This window comes from Mus caroli, unplaced genomic scaffold, assembly GCF_978045245.1.
Source record: "Mus caroli unplaced genomic scaffold, Mus_caroli_1 scaffold_9, whole genome shotgun sequence".
NCBI lineage: Eukaryota > Metazoa > Chordata > Mammalia > Rodentia > Muridae > Mus > Mus caroli.
This window is the reverse complement of record NW_028227264.1, coordinates 89162424-89175800: the sequence shown is the minus strand read 5'-3', so window position 1 is coordinate 89175800 and position 13377 is coordinate 89162424.

Below are 13377 nucleotides of genomic sequence, written 5' to 3'. Positions count from 1 at the left end.
GGGGAATGGGGCAGGAGCAAGAGGAGAAAAGAAGGGAGCAAGAGCAAGAGAGTGAGGAAGGGGGCAGACAGCTCCTTTTATAGTGAGTCAGGCATACCTGGCTGTTGCCAGGTAACTGTGGGGCGGAGCCTAGACGGAATGCTGACAGTCCTGGGGTCTGAAACCAATCAAGGTTAAGTTGACAAAGCTGGTTTTGCACGCCCAACGTCTTGGGTTTTAATGCTCAAAACTCTTTCTGGCACATGACAAGCAGAATCAAAACTCTTCCAATCCACTTAGAAACGGGAAGTTTCCAGAAGAAAAAAGTCGGAGAATGGTGGTGGTTTTTTTGTGTGATTTAAAGTGTATGAAAGGATAAAAGCTTCACCTCTGTATTAATGTCTTTGAATTAGAAAATCATTTATTTATTCGGTTTTGCCTGGCAAAGAGAAAACTATTCAGTGGTACTCGTTAAAGGTTTTTTTTTTGTTTTTTGTTTTTTGTTTTTTGTTTTTTTTAAAGGTTTATTTATTTATTTATTTATTATATGTAAGTACACTGTAGCTGTCTTCAGACACTCCAGAAGAGGGCGCCAGATCTCGTTACGGATGGTTGTGAGCCACCATGTGGTTGCTGGGATTTGAACTCTGGACCTTCGGAAGAGCAGTCGGGTGCTCTTACCCACTGAGCCATCTTGCCAGCCCAAGGGTTTTTTTAATTTTTTAATTTTTAATTTTTGGCCAGGACCATCATAGTAGCTGTAGGCACTACCTCTATGGAAGTTTGCAATGGGAGAAAGGTGCTGGGTTTAATCATGAATATGTACAGGCAGGTCAGAGTTTACTGCAGAGAAGAAAGGTGGGCGTTGAGTGTGTTCTTGAAGCGTATGTGCTGGAATGGAATCCAAGTGAAACTGCTTCGGAGAGGTGGGATCTTCAACAGATCTTTAGGTCATGGGGCGGGGCTGAGGTGGGCTCTGCCCTCGTGATATTAGTGATGTCTTTGCTGAGGAGGCTGAGTGTGCCTCTGATAAAAGAATATGGCCCCTCTCTCTTGTGTACCACAGATGATTCAACAAGAAGACCCTTGCTAGATACGGGTCCTTGAACCTTGAATCCCACAGCCTTCAGAACGCCATGTAATGCACTTCTGATCTTTACAGATATTCAGGCATTCTGTTGCTGCAGCATAAGACAGTAAGTCTGGGTCGGTAGGTAGACTTGCTCAGGAGTAAAGAGGACTCTAAATTCTCTAAATTGTAGAGGACAGACCAGGGTGGTCCGATAACACCTGAGGTGTGATGGGAGATGAGAATCCTGACCAAATCGTAGAGTGAGGAGCTTCTTGCTAAACCTACTTAGCAGAATTATCTGCTAAAATGGGATTTGGTATGGAAGGAGACAGATGGCCTGGGAGAGTCTGGAAGTCTTAATATCTGATCAAGCAAAGAATCTTTGTCATACCTCAATCTGTGAATCATAGGTTAAATATTGCTCAAACATTACAATTCAGAATAAATTCTTGTGGAAATTTACTGAGTATTTTTACTAGAAGAGAAATATGTTTATTTATTTATTTACCCCCCCCCAAAAAAGGTTTACATATAAGCATCCTGCTCCAAAGGTTTTTGTCCAAAATTGAATGGCATTATCCTTAGGATTTAAATTCTCTTTAAGCCTAATAACAGTAATATATATATACAGCTGTCACTAGGTGGCAGGGAGTTGCTAGTACAGGAATTTCTGCTGAGAAGTCAGGCCTAAGACTCAAAAGAACCACCTAGGAGAAGTAAAATTTTCTCTATAAAAAAGTTTGAATTAATATATGTGTAAGTGTTGTATGTGTGTATATATATATATATATATATGCATATATATACTGAATATTCACATCATTCAGTTTAAATAATATTGCATTTATATAAAACACGACCTACTCCCCCACCCCACCCCCCCCAAGGCTCTACTTCTTCAGGTTCCACAGCTTCTAAAGCTACTACACTCTCAGGAAAACCATGTTCAGAGCATAAGAGCTCAGCGCCGACTCAGGCTTGTACCTTTGCTATCATCTGGTCCAATCTTAAATGTAAATACAAATCTATGTGCACACACACATTTTTTTCTTTCTTTTCTTGAGATAGGTCTCACTCTGCAACCTTAAATGACAAGGACTAACCCTGTGGTGCAGGCTGGCCTCGAACTCATGGCAATCCTCCTACCTTAGCCTCCTGAGTACTGGATTTACAGGCATCAGTGCTGGCATATGGTTTTATTATTTTATTGGGTTCTTATAACTACCTCCCTTCTAACCTGATCCCTTCCAACCGCCAACACTAGGTAGGAGAGAAATGTTAGAAAGGGGTTATAGACCTCTTTAGGCTCCTTCTTGTTAATTAGGGTTCTTGGGTTTCTCGAGGCACGTCTAATTTCATTGTCCGGGTCCTCAGAATTAAACTATTTGCAGCTGTCAAAAATCACCGACACCACTCACCCAACATGAGAAAAATCACAGATAAAGGCTGTGGACAAACTGAAGCAGCCCCATATCCCACACCTGAGATTAAAACACAAACATATTTGTATAACATCACTACACGTTTGTCACTAGGTCTGATAAACTCGTGTCTGTGTATATGTGGGTGCATGTACCTGTATTCATGGAGATGCCAGAAGATGCTGTTGGGATTCTTTTCTCTCTCTTTACTTCTCCTTCGAAGCAGCATCTCTCCTTGAGTTGGGACCCGTGTTTTCTCAGCTGGTCTGAAAGTCCCAGTGACCCATTTACCTCCATTGCCTTTGAACCTGGGGTGATGGTGTGTGAAGGACACTTGGCTCTTTATGTGGGTGCTGGGATTCAAACTCCAGTCTTCTCCTCTTGATTTATGTGCAGCAAACACTTCCAACCACCTCTCCAGTCCCATTATGCCTATTTTTAATTCATTAGTTAATTACTTAATTAATCAACTTTTGCAATAAGGTTTCTCTGTAGCCCTGGCCATCCTGGAACTCATTATGTAGATCAGGCTGTCCTTGAACTCAGAGATTCATCTACCTCTGACTCTTGAGTGCTGGAATTAAAAGCATACACCACCATGTTGGGCCTATTTTTATCCTTTGTTACATTTATTCTTTACAGATTATTTTCAGGGATAATAGGCCAAATTGAGATAGTTTTATTTTAGAAATTGAAAATACACAAGTTGGTCAGCCTACCAGCTCTCCAGCACTCATGCCTTTGGGGCAAGCTCTCTTGCACTGTCTGCTTGATTGCTGAACCGGTGAGGGGCAGGGCTAGCTCTCCCATGCTGACCAGGCTTGGGGGTGGGCAGCTCTCCCAGAGAAAGTTAATCTTTTAATAGCAAAGTATCTATACTTTTCACTATACTTTGTTTTCTGCTTCTTCTTTTTTTCAACTTGGAAGTAAAGAAATTCTATAGCTTAGTGTTCTTACTGTAACAGAACATCTGAATATTTGATAACATTTGTTTGCAGTTTTGAGTGCTTTTTCTGGGTCAGTAGGAGTCAATTCCTTGTAAAAAATTGTTAAATTTTTTTGCAAAAAAAATGCCCCATTCTTTTCTTTTCTCATAATGTGTGTTCTATACTGTTCAGTAAATATAAAGCAAACTTCTTTGTTAGGGACAGACAGCAAGGCAGGCAGACATTACCCACACCCATTCCCTCCCAAACAACTACACACACACACACACACACACACACACACACACACACACGCACCACAGATAGACACCAGGCATATACAGCACACAGATGGGATAAACACAGATCACAGGCACCAGAGAGAGGTGTATGATGCAGGGAAATAGAGAGTTCAAATCTGTGTCCATTGTTGGTCTAAACTATTCCAAGACAAAAGAGGCCTTGGATATGACATCAGTATGGTACAGCACACTTTGGATATTTGAAATCTTTTCATGTGCATTCCTTTGAGGCGGCGTCTCTCAATGAACCTAGGGCTAGGCTGCCAGCTAGCAAGCTCCAATGATCCTCCTGTCTCTGCCCCTAATTGTTAAAGAAATTTTAAATCCCAATCCTGGGTTTCTACTCTGCCTTGATCATTCCGGTCTTACAATAAGCCCCAATTGGCACAATAGCTAGGCAGATATCTACCCTCTATGCTATTAAAATCTATTTCCTATTGATAACCCCAAGCTATTACTTACAATGGTTTGTCTGGGCTGCTCTTAACTCCAACTGGCCAGCCCTTGGGAACGTGTTCTCTTGACTCCTAACCCATGGCAACTTTCTCTTCTTCCTTACTTTCTTCTCTCACTTGTGCTTCTCCTGTGACCTCCCCCAGGCCCAGGGATCCTAAAACCCATCTATGTCTCTTCTGCCCAGCTATTAGCTGTCAGCATCTTTATTTACCAACAGAAATAACTTGGGGGTGGGGGCAAGGTCACATAGCTTCACTTGGGTCTACGTGAGGACTCTCTTGTCTCTGGGGCAACCAGGTCTTGGGGGCCTGCATTTAGCATTGCAATACACAGAAGAGACCAGACCTCAATACCCAATAGTCTTGGGATTTCAGGTATGTGCAGCCATAGTCGACTTTTTTTTTTTAAATATATTTATTTTATTTGTGTGAGTACACTGTAGCTGTCTTCAGACACACCAAAAGAAGGCATCAGATCCCATTACAGATGGTTATGAGCCACCATGTGGTTGCTGGGAATGGAACTCAGAACCTCTGGAAGAGCAGTCAGCGCTCTTAACCACTCAGCCATCTCTCCAGCCCAAAATATTTTTAATGTATTTTATGTGTATGTCTATATCTCTGTGTAGCATATGTGCACCTAGTGCCTTCAGAGGCCAGAAGAGAGCATTGGATCCCCTGTAGCTAGAGTTAAACACAGTTGTGAGCCAACCTGTGGGTGCTGGGGATTGAACTCAAAACCTCTGGACGAACTGCCAATGCACTAAACCACTGAGCCAACTCTCCAAGCCCATACTTGGCTTTTTAAGTAGAAGCTGAGGATTCACATCTGTGCAGCAAGCACCCTTACCTGCCTCTCATTCCCTTGTTGACCTTAAAGTTAGCATACAAAGTAATGGATTTCATTGTGGTATTTTCATACATGTCTGTATACTTTTAATCAGGAGCGTGAATCTAAGCCCTCAAACCCAAGACAAATGAAACAGCTTTCATATAAAAAGTTGAAACTGATACCAATTCAGTGAGTTTTTTAAGCACTTACATTTTAAACTCCATTTTCCTCTTGACTAGGGACAAAAAAAAAAAAAATGCGATGACAAAAATGCTTTCTTTTTCTGTGTAACTTTCAGGGGAAATTGAATCTGTAACCTATGCCACTTTAAGAGAATGGTGCCAGAGAGTGAACCAACCAGTGTGACAGTGGGTAAGGAAACAGCAAGAGTAAACAAGAGCGAAAGGGGTGGGGGAGGGGCTGAGACGATGTGAAGGAAAGAAGGAAACCCACAAAAATCTCCACTCCCAGCGCCAGAAGAGGGCGTAAGCAAAATCGTGGTTTTTAGATACTTATGATCTTAAAATATTTATTTCTTTTTTTTTAAATCTTCTACTCAAATAATTTTTAAAAGACTTATTTGTTTTACATGCACGTGTGTGATGCTTACATGTATGCATGTGTACCATATACATGCATGAATATGTGTCTGGTGTCATCCAAAGAAGCCACAAGAGGGCATCAGATCCCCTGCAACTGGTGTTACAGATGGAGTTAGAGATGGCTGTAAACTGTCATGTGGGTGCTGGGAATTGAACCTAGGTCCTCAGAAAGAGCAACTGTTGAGCTCCAAACTGTTGAGCCATCTCTCCAGGCCTCTGATCCTCTATGTTTACTACAGTGATTCACAGCCATTAAGTCCTACCTCAAGAGAATAGCTTGAAATAATATTACCCTAAGGGAAATTTCCATTTTGTCCAGAGAGCTCAGGCAAGAAATGGGAAAAGGGACTTAAGGAAATGTACTATACCCTCCATAAGTATTTAGTGTGCAGTGCTAACAACATAAATGACTCAGCAGGGGCAAAGACTAACTTGCACTTATTTTAAATGTTTAAAGAATTATTGATTTATGTATATGTGTATATATGTATGTGTATATACACATATATGTATATTTGAAAGGATCATCTGGATCCATATATGTATATTTGAAAGGATCATGTGGATCCTTATATGTATATATGATATATACATATGTATATATGTAGCTGTCTCCATACACACCAGAAGAGGGCATCGGATCCCCATTACAGATGGTCGCAGGCCATGTGGTTGGGGAAACTTGAACTCAGGATCTCTGGAAGAGCAGTCAGTGCTCTTAACTGCTGATCCATCCCTCCAGACCTTGTACTCTTTCTTAGAGACAACAACATATTTTAAAACAAGATTCTACAAACATGTTTGAAGACTATCCTCCCTCTCAGAATCACCACCCCTACCAGGCAACAGTTTGTGTTTACAAATTTATACTGTTTTGCCTCAGGAGTGTTAGTTTAAAGCTTATGGGTGGTATCTTTTGAAATTCTTAATGAGTTTCCTTTTTTTTTTTTGTATCAGAGAGATACTGGGGTTAATATTAATTTAATTTTAATTTTAAAACGCCAACTGGTGAAGATGAAGAGTCATCTCTCCCTTCTGTTTCTCAAAACTCCTTGTCTGTCAAGGGTTGGCAAGTGTGAAACCTTACAAAAGAAAGCAAAACCAAACAAAACCAAAACAAAACTCCCTCCTCTCATACCCAAAGTAGAACTGGGGAAGAGAATTGACAAAAGTCAACAACTAAAAAGCCTCTGCGTTATCTCTGAGCAGCACCTATTTTTCTTTTCTTTTCTTTCTTTCTTTTTTTATTTTAAGGCTTTTTTTTTTTTTTTTTTTTTGGTTTTTCGAGACAGGGTTTCTCTGTATAGTCCTGGCTGGCCTCGAACTCAGAAATCTGCCTGCCTCTGCTGGGATTAAAGGCATGTGCCACCACTCCCAGCTCTAAGGCATTTTTTAATTAGATATTTTCTTCATTTACATTTCAAATGCTATCCCCCTGCCCTGCTCCCCAACCCACCCACTCCCGCTTCCTGGCCCTGGCATTCCTCTGTACTGGGCATCTGGCCTTCACAATACCAAGGGCCTCTTCTCCCATTGAACAATTGAAGGGGCAGATGAGTCCTAGCCATTGTTAATCCCACTGAAGAGAGTAAAGACCATTGTCCAAATTCTTTGGTCAATTTATGAAAGTCTTAGTTTCTGTCAGACAGGGCTATCTCCCTGATGTGGGTCTGAGATACTAGCATCAGACATAGGAGAAGGTGGGGTTTATCTTAGCCCCTGCCCCCAAACTGTAAGGCTGGGGGGGGGTGGTTTCCAAAGCTTTTTGATTATATAGGAACTTGGCAAAAACATTTCAAAATTATTTGGCAGAACATCTTATCAGAGTGGAGGCTGGAGTATAAAGTGTGGAACATGTCAAATTCTTGAAAATGGATCAGGACCTGGTAAAATTTAATTTTTACAGAAAATAGGAGTGAATTTATTTCGACATTGTAATAAGATGGCTTCTACTCATAAGATGGTGTCAGGCTGGTCCACCACCATCAGGAGCATTTTCAATCCATGCTCATGTATGTTAAATAACCAAATGTATGGAAAAGAGATACCACATAAAGCATAGAGATAATTTATAAAAATCAATTGTGGAATTGAAACAAGTTCACAATATTACTGAATAAGAGATGAAATTGAAATAATTAAACTACCTAGGGAAAAATATTGCCAGATAACTCTCTGTTATATTTTTTAAAGTATCCATTAGGAATGGGTTCTCAGTGCTGGCCTTAAACCTTCTCTGTAGACCAGGAGACATAATCTGCTCAAGTAAGGAAACTACATTTGGTCCAGCAGCTGCAATTGGAGTTACTACCTTAGTCAACTTAACATTCTCCATGATCTATCTGTCTTTTTCACTGGCCAGATAGGAGATTTAATGGGAGATGTGGTGGGAACCACCATCTCCAAATCCTTCAAGTCCTTGATGGTGGCACTAATAATTCCTGCAGTTCCTCCAAGAATACAGAACTGCTTTTGGTTCACTATTTTCTTTGGCAGAGGTAGCTCTAAAGGCTTCCATTTAGCCTTTCCAACCCTAATAGCCCTCATTCCACAGGTCAGGGAACCAATGTGAGAATCTTGCCAACTTCTAAGTATATCTATCTTAATTATACATTCTGGAACTGGGGAAATGACCACGAGATGAGTTTGAGGACCAACTGGATGTACTGTGAGTTGGACATCAGCCAAAACTTCATTAATCACCTGGCCTCCATAAGCCCCTACTTTAACTGGAGGGCCACCATGTTTCTTGGGATCTCCTGGGATCAGTGTCAGTTCAGAGCCAGTCTCCAGCAGACCCCGGGAAGTCTGGTTATCTCCTTTCCCCCAGTGTACAGTTACCCTTGTAAAAGGCCATAGGTCCCTCTGAGGAAACACTGGAGACAGGCTAAGAGCAAAACTTTTAGTTGTCTTATCAAGATCCTTCCTCAGGGCAACCTGGCCACCCTTTCCTTCAAGGGGTTCTGGGTTTGCAAATTGGCTCAAGTCTGGAAATTGATTCACTGGCCAAGATTGTCTTTTACCACGATCTAATGTAGCCTTTCTTTCATTTGTTTGGGAGTTTTTCTGTTTATACAGACCAAACAGATATGTAGTAGATTTCCTATCTATTTGGTGCCTGGAAACACCATGACTGATTAATCAGTACCAAAGGTCCATACAAGTCATGCCAGTATAAAATTCACCTCACCTGTGCTGACCATTATGAGTTAGGTGATTACGAACATAGTTTTGTCTATACTGCCCATTATAATAACTTCGATTACCCTGCTACCTTGGGTCCAATTAAACCCATTGCATTTAATTCATCCAGTTGAGCAACAGCATCTCTAACCTTAAGGTCTGGCACAAGGAAAAGAGCAAGAACAAAACTCTTCATATGTGCTGGTGCCCCTCTCACCAGTTTGCTTCTTATAGGATTGGTGAAGGGCATATCTTCTGGGCCTTCCCATTGTGGAGATTAGGTTTTACACAGTGTATCCAATCTAGCACTGCAATTTCCCTGAGTCTTAAAATCCCTTCATCAACACTAAGCCAGGGAATATCAGGCATCTCCAACTCCTTTTCAGTAGGCCATCTTTTGATAAATGCTTCAGCCAACCATTCAAACAAACTTCTGACACATTTTTGAACTGTGCAAGCTTCCATATTAAACCTAGAATCTCCACTCAGAGGGCCCAGGTCAATAAACTCAGCCTGATCTAGTTTTATGTTCTTTCCACCATTATCCCACATCCTTAAAATCCATTCCCACACATATTCCCCAGACTTCTGCTTGAACAAATTAGCAAACTCATTAAGCTCCTTAGTAGCCTAGAGTATTTCCTCATGGTCTACACTTTCTACCTCCCCTCTAGGGGCCTGCTTTGCTTTGAGTCTGGTGATAGGTCTAGAGGCAACCATTGGTGAGCCTTGAGGAACATCAGTATTGTCTTGCCTGGTATTTTCTTCAGAGAAAAATCACTGTTTGACACTTCATTGTCACTTCAGACAATGAAGGATTAATTTCCTTAGGTGAAAGGGCAATATTTCAAGGGGTGGGGCTGAGGGTACTACTTCCTCAGGTGAGGTGAAGCCTTGAGAACTTGAGGATTCTAAGTTCTCAGCATCAATAGGCTCCTCTCACACATCCCCATCCCAAGTTACAGGATCCCTTTCTTTGCCAATTAACATCCTTACTTTAACTACTGCCACCCTCTGAGGCTGAGACTTGAATGTTTGCTGTAGTTCAGGCAACCTTATAATGAGGGCTTTGGTTTGATTTTCTGTAACTTGAGCTCTATGGCTGCTGGAGGGAGGATTCTCTTCAAGTACACACTTAGAAACCTTTACATTGTTGATTTGCATCTGGAGCCATTCAATTTTGTCATGAAGTTCGTTCCTTTCCTTTATCAATTTACCCAGAGATGCTAAGAGCAATGAGCCAGCAATATCATTTTCCTTACTTCCCACCAAGCGGTAGCAAGTTTCCTATACCAGGTCAACTAATCCATTGCCAGTCACAATTGATGGGTCAAGATAACCAAAGGCGTTTACTTCTTCGAGTTTGGAATATAGTGTCCACCACGGGCCTTCATTATTCTCCGAGCTCCCAGGAGAGTGTGTCTGGAGAGGTCTCAGTAGTTGAAGGTACTGGTGAATTGGAAGGTGATGACAAATTATGAAGCCCATTCCAGATATGTAAAAGATTCATCCTCACACTTCTGTTTCTCCAGAGATACTCCTGGTACCAACTTCTGCCTTCCATTAGGGTTTCCATGGTTGTAAAAAGACAGCATAACCAAGGCCACTCTTATCAGGGCAACATTTCATTGGGGCTGGTTTACACTTTCAGAGGTTCAGTCCATTATAATCATGGCGGGAAGTATGGCAGCACCTAGGCAGGCATAGTACTGGAGGAGCTGAGCATTCTACATCTTCATAAGAAGGCAAACAGGAGAAGGTGTCTTCTTCCTAGGAGGAAGCTCTGAAAGCCTATCCCCACAGTGACACACTTCCACCAACAAGGCAACCTAGCCAAACTGCCACAGTTGCATAGCACACTCAGCATTTTGAGCCACATGAAATTTCCCCACTCCCACTACTAGTAATAATACTAAGGGAGAAAGCAGGAGCCAATGCCTGACATCTGGGTCTTCTGCACACTGAAGCTTCTTCATTTTCATACCAACCAGGTCTGATAAGGTAACTGTGTCAACATCAAATCAGGGATTCTCAAAACTCAATATGATTTTTTTTTCTTGTCATGAATTCAACATAGGAAAAATACATTTAGTTTTGGTCAAATGGTAGAGGAAGATTACCGATGGGAGGGGTGGGTGGTGGAAGACCTGGGAATATAAAGAGTAGGAAATATGTTTTTGTTTTTTGTTTTTTTCGAGACAGGGTTTCTCTGTGTAGCCCTGGCTGTCCTGGAACTCACTCTGTAGATCAGGCTGGCCTTGAATTCAGAAATCTGCCTGCCTCTGCCTCCTGAGTGCTGGGATTAAAGGCGTGTGCCACCACGTCCGGCTATTTTTATTATTCTTAAACTTGACTTTCTGTCTTTGTCCATGTATTCTATTTGAACTTAGGTGAATGAAGTAGTAAAGAAACACTTGTTTGGAAAAACAGAGTTTATTCATATTTTGAGGAAGCTATGTGCCTGGAGAAGTTGACATTATCATCACATGGTCTATTGTAAATGGTGGCTCTAAAATACATTGAAACATGTTTATTAAACTGGGTCAATACTCTTTCCAATTTCAGCTGTACCAAAAGAAATTCTGGATAGCAACATTAGCCTGGGGCTATAGCTCCTCTGCTCACTAGGTTACAGAGGCAACTCCTTAGTCACCGGGGCCAAAGCCTGTATATAGGCAGTGCCTTCACCCTGGATCCCAGGCTACCTTTCATTTTATACTTCCTTTCCCTCTTTCTTTTAAAAGTTTTGTTGCTGGGGTTAAGATCTAGAGCTTCATGTGTGCTAAGCAACTGTGGCTGTACCACTGAGTGGTACATCCCTCCCCCTGCCTCTTCCCCACCCCTCTCCCCTTCCCCTCCTCCCAAATACCTACTTACCTACCTTTCTTTTTCTCTTTCTTTTTCTTTCTTTTTCTTTCTTTTTCTTTCTTTTTCTTTCTTTCTCTTTCTCTTTCTCTTTCTCTTTCTCTTTCTCTTTCTCTTTCTCTTTCTCTTTCTCTTTCTTTCTCTTTCTCTTTTGTGAGGAGCAGCCCTCACATTCGCCATTACAAGATGGCGCCGACATCCTGTGTTCTAAGTAGTAAACAAATAATCTGCGAATGTGCCGGGGTAGTTTTCCACTCCATGTGCTCTGCCTTCCCTGTGACGACAACTCGGTCGATGGGCTGCAGCCAATCAGGGAGCGACACGTCCGAGGCAGAGGACAATCCTCCATAAAAGGGACAGGGTTTTGCCATTCGCCCCTCTTCTCCTCTCGCTCATGAAGAAGTAAGCAATAAAGCTTTTGCCGCAGAAGATTCCGGTTGTCCTGAGCGTGTTCTTGCGGGTGGGGACAAAAGCTCAGGATACTCTTTCTCTTTCCCTTCCTTCCTTCCTTCCTTCCTTCCTTCCTTCCTTCCTTCCTTCCTTCCTTCCTTCCTTCCTTTTTTCTTCTTTCTTTCTTTCTTTCTTTCTTTCTTTCTTTCTTTCTTTCTTTCTTTCTTTCTTAAATGATTAATTTATTTATTTCATGTATATGAGTACACTGTTGCTGTGTTCAGACACACCAGAAGAGGGCATCAGATCTCCATTACAGATGGTAGTGAGGCACCATGTGGTTGCTGGGAATTGAACACCGCAATCTGGAAGAGCAGTCAGTGCTCTTCACTGCTGTGCCATCTCTCCAGCCCCAAATACCTTTCTTATAGTCCCTTCCTAGCCTTTCAGATATCCACTTTAATTCAGTTATAAAAATCGAGTGATTGTTTTGTGCTAGGTGCTGCTCTGGGCTATGAATAAGCAGGTTAGTGAAATTACAGCCACAGAGGACAGAAAGACAATGAAAAACACACCCACAACACACGTAATTTTAGGTGCTGATTTATGTGCCAAAGGAAAACATAAAGCAGGTCAGAGGTGGGGAGGTTTGAATAGGAATGGTCCCCACAGACTCATGTGTTTGAATGCTTGGCCCATAGGGAGTGGCATTAGAAGGAGGTGTGGCTTTGTTGGAGAAAGTGGTCACTGTGGGGGTGGGCTTTAAGGTTTCCTAGGCTTAAGCTCCTTCCATTGTGGAATTATAGTCTTGCCGCCTGCAGATCAAGGTGTAGGACTCTCAGCTCCTCCAGCACCATGTCTGCCTGCACGCTTCCCACCTTGATGATAATGAATCTCTGGAACTGTAAGCCAGCTGCAGTGAAACGCTTTCCTTTATAAGAGTTGCCTTGGTCACGTTGTCTCTTCACAGCAATGAAACCCTAACTAAGACAAGTGGTTAGAGTAAAGATAGCAGCTATTTTGGCCACTAAAGGAAGCTTCCATCTTTCTGAAAGGTAACATTGGAGCAGAGGTGCAAACAATTGTAAAGAAGTGGGTCTTGGGTGTGCTTGGAAGAAAATGGTTCTGGCGAGAAGACAATATGAGTAAAATATCCTGTAACAGAAGTGTGCTTGCGCTCTGTGTGTATAAAGACTCCCAATTCAGACTCCCGAAACACCCCCTTGTCTAATCTCTAGGAACCCTGCTTCCTGGATCCAACGCCCCGACTTCCTCCAGCTCACCTCAAATTCCCTTTCTCTCATTGTGGCGTACTATGAAATGTGAACCGACATGCCTCTTTACAATGTT